Raw genomic sequence first — 8,040 nt, forward strand, 5'->3', positions numbered from 1 at the left:
AATTCAATGCGGTACTGCACTATGCATACCTTAAGCTCAAGATGCCAGGCCCTCGTGGAGTAATTACGGTCAATGGAAACACCGAACGCTCCCTCCGAACGGAGGAGCACACGGCGGCCCTTGCAGCGGAAGTACAAAGCAGCCTCTCCAGGCAGTTCTCCAGTCCGGCCATTAAACGTCCGGACACCGTCAAGCGCGCCCGAAGTAACCTAGAACAAGACCGCCTGGCATGTTCGAGCAGGCATAGCAATGCGGCCCCAACCCCAACCCTCGCAAAAAGGCGATGCCAGTACTTCGCGTCCATAACTACGCTCTGGAAATACCATGGGCATAGGGGGAGGGGCACCATCACGGCACGCCCAAAACACGTCTTAAACCGCACCAGGGGATGCCGATTTTTTACTTTTCTCTTACTTCCAGGACTCTACTCTTCGGAAGGCCTGTTCGGCAGTTCAATTGCCGCACAAACGATGCAAGGACCAGGGAAGCAGACAAGCCATGGCGCATTACGGAAATCCCAGGTGGTCTCTATCACGAGCAGTATACCTGTTTCGCATACTATTCCGCAGCTTGCCCCTGGAGCAGACATGTTAAATAGTCCAACTTTTCGCTTATCGCATTACTTGTATCGTTCTGCTTTGATCGCAGTTATTTTTAATAAACAATGCATAGCTTTTGTCTATTTTTAGCATTATCTTTTTACAAATAAATCTTCCTTAACGACATGTTGCACCCGTACAACTTGGTACAGCCAAAATACGCCAGGGGCTTTTAGCACCCCTCAATATGGTGTGAGAAGTCCGAACACTTTCACAAGTGCGGCACCCCGAACTTATAGCACTATATGCATCGGCTTCGAATCATGTCTTGGGTCAATAGTTGGGTTTGCCCGGCTCCTATGTTTTGGTGCCTTACGTTCCGCTATATCGGCTAAGGTAGCACTAGGAGAACCACTGCGATTGTGCCCCAGTTGAGCTGGGCCGAGCACCTCAGTGGAGAAAGCTAAAACTGACTATCATGATGAAGCGAGAGCTAGTCGCTGTTCGAGAGATTTTTTCGAGTCCCTAAAGACTTATGCCGCTTAGGGCAAGGAGTCGGCTCTGTCCGGCCAAGGCGTGGATAGCGCCCCGAACTCGGTCTTTCGAATACTAGGGGCTTCGCCGAAATTTAAAATTATAGAATTCTATGGCTAAGTGAGAGTGTTCACGCATTATAGTCTGATTGCCTCGTTCGTTGGGTTGAGCGCCTCCCTCGAAGGATCCAAATATGGGAAAAAGAGCGCCCAGGTTTATCCCCGAACACCCCAGCACTAGCGGCAAGGGGCAGAAGCCGACGACTCGCCATCTCTCAGTATTGATAAATAGCCGCACATAAGGTAATATTTTAAATTCAAGCAGCATTGCTCAGCGCATATGAACAAGTTTTCAGCGCACAAGACAAACATGAGTGAGTTTTACTCAAAAATTACATCCCTGGTACATTCATATGCCACAAGGCGAGCACCCTTCAGAACATCCTTATAGTAATTTCCGGGCTTGCGATGCTCTTTCCCCGCTGGTGGCCCGTCCTTCACAAGCTTCTTCACATCCAGCCTGCCCCAGTGCACCTTAGCACGGGCGAAGGCCATACGGGCACCTTCAATACAGACGGAGCGCTTGATGACTTCGAGCCTTGGACAGACCTCCACCAGCCGCCGCACCAGCCCGAAATAGCTCCCAGGCAGAGCCTCTCCAGGCCACAACCGAACTAGGAGGCCCTTCATGGCCTGTTCGGCCGCCTTGTGGAGCTCGACCAGTTGCTTCAGCTGGTCGCTCAGGGGCACGGGGTGTCCAGCCTCATCATACGGAGACCAGAACACCTTCTTCGTCAAGCTGCCCTACTCGGCTCGATAGAATGCAGCGGCATCGGATACACTATGGGGAAGATCTGCAAATGCCCCTGGAGAGCTCCGGATTCGGGTAAGTATCAAGTAATTCACGTTTACGTGTTTACTTTGCATAAAGAATGCCTTACCCTCCGCTATCTTCTTCACCTCATCCAACTCCTGGAGGGTCTTCTGGGATTCGGTCTTGGCAGACTTGGCATTTTCAATAACTGCCGCGAGCTCGGACGCTCGCGTCTTCGAGTCAAGCTCCAAACTCTCATGTTTCTTCATGAGAACCTGGAGCTCTTGCCGCGCCTTGCCAACCTCGGCCTCATACCTCTCCCGCTCGGTGCGCTCCGTGGCCGCACTCTTCTCGGCCTCGAGCAGCGCTTGCTTAAGGGTCGCCACCTCAGATATGGCCCCTACAATAGCCATGTTAATCCTGTCAGTTCTTGCAATTGCACCTTTTTTATATATACATATTCAACCAAGGTATTTCTTACCTTAATTGTCCTCGAGCTCTTGCTCGGACCTTTCAAGGTCCTGCTTTAGCGTGTCCACTTCCGCAGTCAGTGCGGCGGATGCAAGCAGAGTAGCCTGCACATGCATATTGACTCGTTTTTGTTAGACTCCTGCGAATTCTGTTTGATCCTCTATTCGGCTTTTCTTCCCGAACACCAAACATAGCATCAGGGCCTACTGTCTATGCGGTACTATTATTTAAACTTTCTTTACTTACCTCGAAGCCTGTCAAAAGGCTAGTACAAGATTCAGTCAGTCTGGTTTTTGCGGACTGAACCTTCTGGACCACCGCACTCATAATAGCGTGGTGCTCCTCGTCGATGGAGGCGCCTTGGAGCGCGTCCAGCATATTGTCCAGCGCCTCCGGTTGGACGGAGGCCGCCGGCACGGTGGACTTGCTCCTCTTGGAAGGAGGTCCCCCGCCGGACTTCGGAACCTTTGAAGGTTCCGGAGTGGTGTCCGGCCTAGGGCCGGACTTGGAGCCCTGGGGGGTTTCATCCCCCTTACTCCTGGAGTCCGGGAGGTCGCCATGCGGCGCCTCCAGGACCACCTCCTCCCGGATTGGAACCTGTTGGGACAACACTTCGGTGTCGTCCGTAGGGCGGGGGAGGAAGCCGTCGGAAGTGAGTTCACATCCGACGAGTCCAGTGAGCCGCTCGACGACGCGTCGAGCCGGTCTTTGGGTGGGCTACATAAGAAAATTCGACATAAGGGAAAGTTGTGCAATAAACGAATACTATGAATTACTCCGGTATCCGGATACTTACGATTTTGCCAGGGGCTTGGCCCTGGGTTGCCACTCATCTCCGCCGTCGTCGGCGTCGGCGGAGTAGTCCGAAGGAAGGGTTTTCCCCTTCTTGGACCCTCCGGCCTCCTCGGAGAGGGCGGCCTTCCTTTTCTTCTCTCCTCCCGCTGGAGGGGGAGAGGTTTCTTCTTCTTCCTCCTCATCTTCGCGAGAAGAAGGCGCTTTGGGACCATCGGATGATGAATCCAACACCTCCTGGCGCCGGGCGCTCTTTCGAGTCCCCGTGGCCCTTTTCGTGGCCTTCTTCTCCGGCACCACATAGGGCGCCGGAACCAGCAGCCTCGCCAAGCGAGCGTCCGCTGGGCCTTCGGGCAAAGGGACTGGATAGTTGATCTGTCCGGACGTCACCTGCCAATCCTGTCAGAGGAAAGGTAGCTTAGATCCCGCATAGAGTCAAAATATGGAAAACTGATACCTTGTAAAAGGAAAAAACAGCTTACCACGAGCGCGTGACGCTGCATGCTGAATCCGCGATTCTCGGTAGCGGATGCGGGAGCCTCGGCGCCCTTGAAAAGCATCCTCTAGGCATCTTTGTACGTCATGTCGAAGAGTCTGTTTAGAGTTTGATGTTGCACCGGGTCGAACTCCCACAGATTGAAGGCCCGTCATTGACATGGGAGGATCAGGCGGATGAGCATAACCTGGACTACGTTGACAAGCTTGAGCATCTTGTCCACCAGGGTTTGGATGCATGTTTGGAGTCCGGTCAGCTCTCCTTTTTTACCCCAAGACAGGCATGTCTCCTTCCAGGAGGTGAGCCGCGTAGGGGGGCGGATCGAAACTCAGGGGGTGCGACCCATTCGGCATCGCGCGGCTCAGTGACGTAAAACCACCATGATTGCCACCCCTTCAGGGTCTCCACAAAGGAGCCCTCGAGCCACAGGACGTTGGCCATCTTGCCAACCATGGCACCGCCGCACTCCGCCTGGCTGCCGCGCACCACCTTTGGCTTGACGTTGAAAGTCTTAAGCCATAGGCCGAAATGGGGGCGGATGCAGAGGAACGCCTCGCACACGAGATGAATGCCGAGATGTTGAGGACGAAGTTCGGGGCCAGATCATGGAAATCCAGGCCGTAGTAAAACATGAGCCCCCGGACAAATGGATGCAGAGGGAAGCCCAGTCCGCAGAGGAAATGGGGGAAGAATACCACCCTGTCATGGGGCCTAGGAGTGGGGACGAGCTGCCCCTTTTCGGGAAGCCGGTGAGCGATGTCGCTAGCCAGATATCCGGCCTTCCTCAGCTTTTTGATGTGTCCCTCCGTGACGGAGGAGACCATCCACTTGCCGCCCGCTCCGGACATGACTGGAGAAGGTTGAGGTGGTAGTGCGGACTTGGGCGCTGGAGCTCGAGTGCGCAAGAATGGATAGGCAAAGGAGGAACAAGGCGTGGGTGAAAAGGTGGATCCTTATCCCCTTATATGGGTGGACGCAACTATGTGTCCCCACCAGCCTGGTAAAACTCGCTTATCTCCAAGCGCCGTAATCAATGGCGCGGTTGGGTTACCCACGCCCGTATTGATGAGAATCCCGGAATAAGGGGACACGATCTCTGCTTTAACAAGATGTGCCAAGGAAACCGCCTCGCATAACGCGCTAAGATGGAACAGTAAAACGGTTCGAATAAAAGCTTGGCTGTGGTGTGATGTCACACTATGGAGTACGTCAGCAGATTAGATTTGTGTAAATATTATTCTCTCTATGGAAATATATGGAAACTTATTTTGCAGAGCCGGACACTATCTTTGTGTTCAAAATCTTCTATGAAGTACTTGGAGGAGGAACCCGCCTTGCAATGCCGAAGACAATCTGCGCGCCGGACTCGTCGTCATTGAAGCCTGGTTCAGGGGCTACTGAGGGAGTCCTGGATTAGGGGGTGTTCGGATAGCCGAACTATACCTTCAGCCGGACTCCTAGACTATGAAGATACAAGATTGAAGACTCCGTCCCGTGTCCGGAATGGACTTTCCTTGGCGTGGAAGGCAAGCTTGGCGATACGGATGTACAGATCTCCTACCATTGTAACCGACTCTACGTAACCCTAACCCTCTCCGGTGTCTATATAAAACGGAGGGTTTTAGTCCGTAGGACGACATACACATCAACAATCATACCATAGGCTAGCTTCTAGGGTTTAGCCTCTCTGATCTCGTGGTAGATCTACTCTTGTACTACCCATATCATCAATATTAATCAAGCAGGACGTAGGGTTTTACCTCCATCGAGAGGGCCCGAACCTGGGTAAAACTTCGTGTCCCTTGCCTCCTGTTACCATCCGGCCTAGACGCACAGTTCGGGACCCCCTACCCGACATCCGCCGGTTTTGACACCGACACCGGGTGTTTAGGATTTCCCAGGGCATGTGTAAGCTCGTCATTCTCTCCGTTGGGATCGAACAACCCCAATCGAGCCTCTTCTATTGTAACAAGTAGCTTATCTTCGGCTCCGTCCAGACATGCCTTCTTCGAAACTTTGCCTGTCTTCGGGTCCAACTCCCCCCATGCGCATAGAACCAAGTCCTGCACCTGGGGGGCCAGCTCAATGTTTCTGGAGTGACACCTGCATCCATCATCTCTTTCTCAGACTTATCCCACTTAGGCATTCCCACCGCATAGCCACCTGGCCCCAGCTTATGGAACTTATCCTTTTTTGCGGCATTGGCCTTGTTTATTCTGGACCGTTCCTTAGATAATTCCGAATCCTTGAATTTCACGAAATCGTCCTAATGAGCACTTTGCTTCTCTAGTGTTCCCTCGAATACTGGAGTCTTCCTTCCTCCCTTGACGTACTTGGCCCATTCACGAACCTTGGGGTTCTTGAATGCAACCGCCATCTTCCTAAGAGCAGCGTCCTTGACTTTCTCCACATCTGCATCTGTGAAATGATCTGGTAGGGTGAAATGTTCCATGAGCGTCTCCCAAAGCAAATGTTTTTGTCTGTCGTCGACAAAAGTAACTCCTGGACGTGGCTTTGCTGGCTCTCTCCATTCTTGAAGGGAGATCGGGAGTTGGTCCTTCACAAGAACTCCGCACTAACGAATGAACTTGTCCGCAATCTTCTTAGGCGCTAATGGTTCGCCATTAGGTCTGATTGCCTCGATATTGTACTTTATGCCCTCCGTCAACTTTTTGTTCGGGCCTCGTTTCGTCCTGTTTCCTGAAGATTTGCTCGATCCGAATGGCTGAAAGAAGAAAGATCGATTCGTTAATATATCTTCAAGTCATTTAAAACATGTGATAATCACCAGATGCCTGCTTATATAAATATATATACCTCGCCGGTCTTTGTTGTTTCAAGATCAACATTTTCTTCGTCATGTTCATAGTTCATGACTTCATCAATTTGGTCGTCGCGATCAAATATCATATCACCCTCCCCGGTGTTGTTTAGATATTCGGAGCCGTCATAATCTTCTTCATTCTGATCATCATCTGGCCCGCGAGGATTGCGTATGATATTGAACAGGGCCTCTTCTCCCTCTCTGCCGGTATTGTCCGCCATAGGTTTTGTTTAACTAATCCAAAAGAAATATATTCAAATTACAATGCATGGATCGATGCAATCAATTAATAAGGAAAAACTGAATCAATCATAGTACATAATAAGCATCATCGAATATAATCTCGAATACGTCGTCTCGAATAATAGATATAATGTCGAATACATCGTCTCAAATAATAGATATAATCTCGAATACATCGTCTCGAATAATAGATATAATCTCGAATACATCATCTCGAATAATATATAATCTCGAATACATCGTCTTGAATATTATATATCGAATACATCACTGGCTAGGTAGCTAATAAAGATCAAATACTATAGAAGAATCTAGGACACTCGCGGTTCATGCGGCGCGGGCGGTGGACACCCAAAGAGAAGGAACCCTCACAGGATCATAGCTGAAGTGAGATCCCTGAAGAAACTGCCAGGTATTGGAGAACCTGCCGCCCTCTAACGCAACCATGTAGCGATGGACGTGCTCGTCCTCCTCCCTGACACGCCGACGTACCACCTCCGGCGGGGCCGGCTCCCTCCGCACCGAAACTGGCCCACGCGAACACCACCAAACGAGATCAGGGTTGACGACGGGACTCGGGGCCGGGTTCCTCATCAAGCGGCGCGCCCCTCCAGGCAGCACCTCCCAGTGCCAGCCCGGCGGAGCCCAGTCCCGGACATGGGTCAGCCGGACGGGTCAACGGCGAGGATGCGGGTCGGGCATCGTCAAGAACAAATACTAGCTATATGCCCGCAAAAAGTAAAAAAAATTTAATGATTGGATTTTGATAACTACATTTCTATATAACTAACATTCCTATAACATTTCTAACTATGCTATATAACTAACATTTCTATAACATTTCTAATATTTCTATAACTAAAAAACAAAAAAAATTATAACATTTCTATATATATAACTAACATTTGTATAACATTTCTAATATTTCTATAACTAAAAATAAGAAAATTTTCTAACTTTTTATAACTATTTCTATAACTAAAAACAGAAAAATTTCTAACAATTCTAACTTTTTTATAACTATTTCTGTAACTAAAAACAAAATAGTTTCTAACAATTATAACATTTCTAACAATGCTATATAACTAACTATTTCTATAACTAAAAAAAGAAAAATTTCTAACATTTTTATAACTATTTCTATAACTAAAAAACTAAAAAAATGTGTGTGTGTGTGCTCACCGGCGAGGCGAGAGGCGACGGGGTGCGGCGACGGGGACGGCGACGGGCGCGGCGACGACGGGGATGGCGACGGCGGGGACAGGGACGGGGCGGCGTCAACGGGGACGGGGACGTACGGGCCGGGGCGGTGATGACGGGGACGGGGC

The sequence above is a fragment of the Triticum dicoccoides genome, chromosome 2A, assembly GCF_002162155.2.
Source record: "Triticum dicoccoides isolate Atlit2015 ecotype Zavitan chromosome 2A, WEW_v2.0, whole genome shotgun sequence".
Classification (NCBI taxonomy): Eukaryota; Viridiplantae; Streptophyta; class Magnoliopsida; order Poales; family Poaceae; genus Triticum; species Triticum dicoccoides.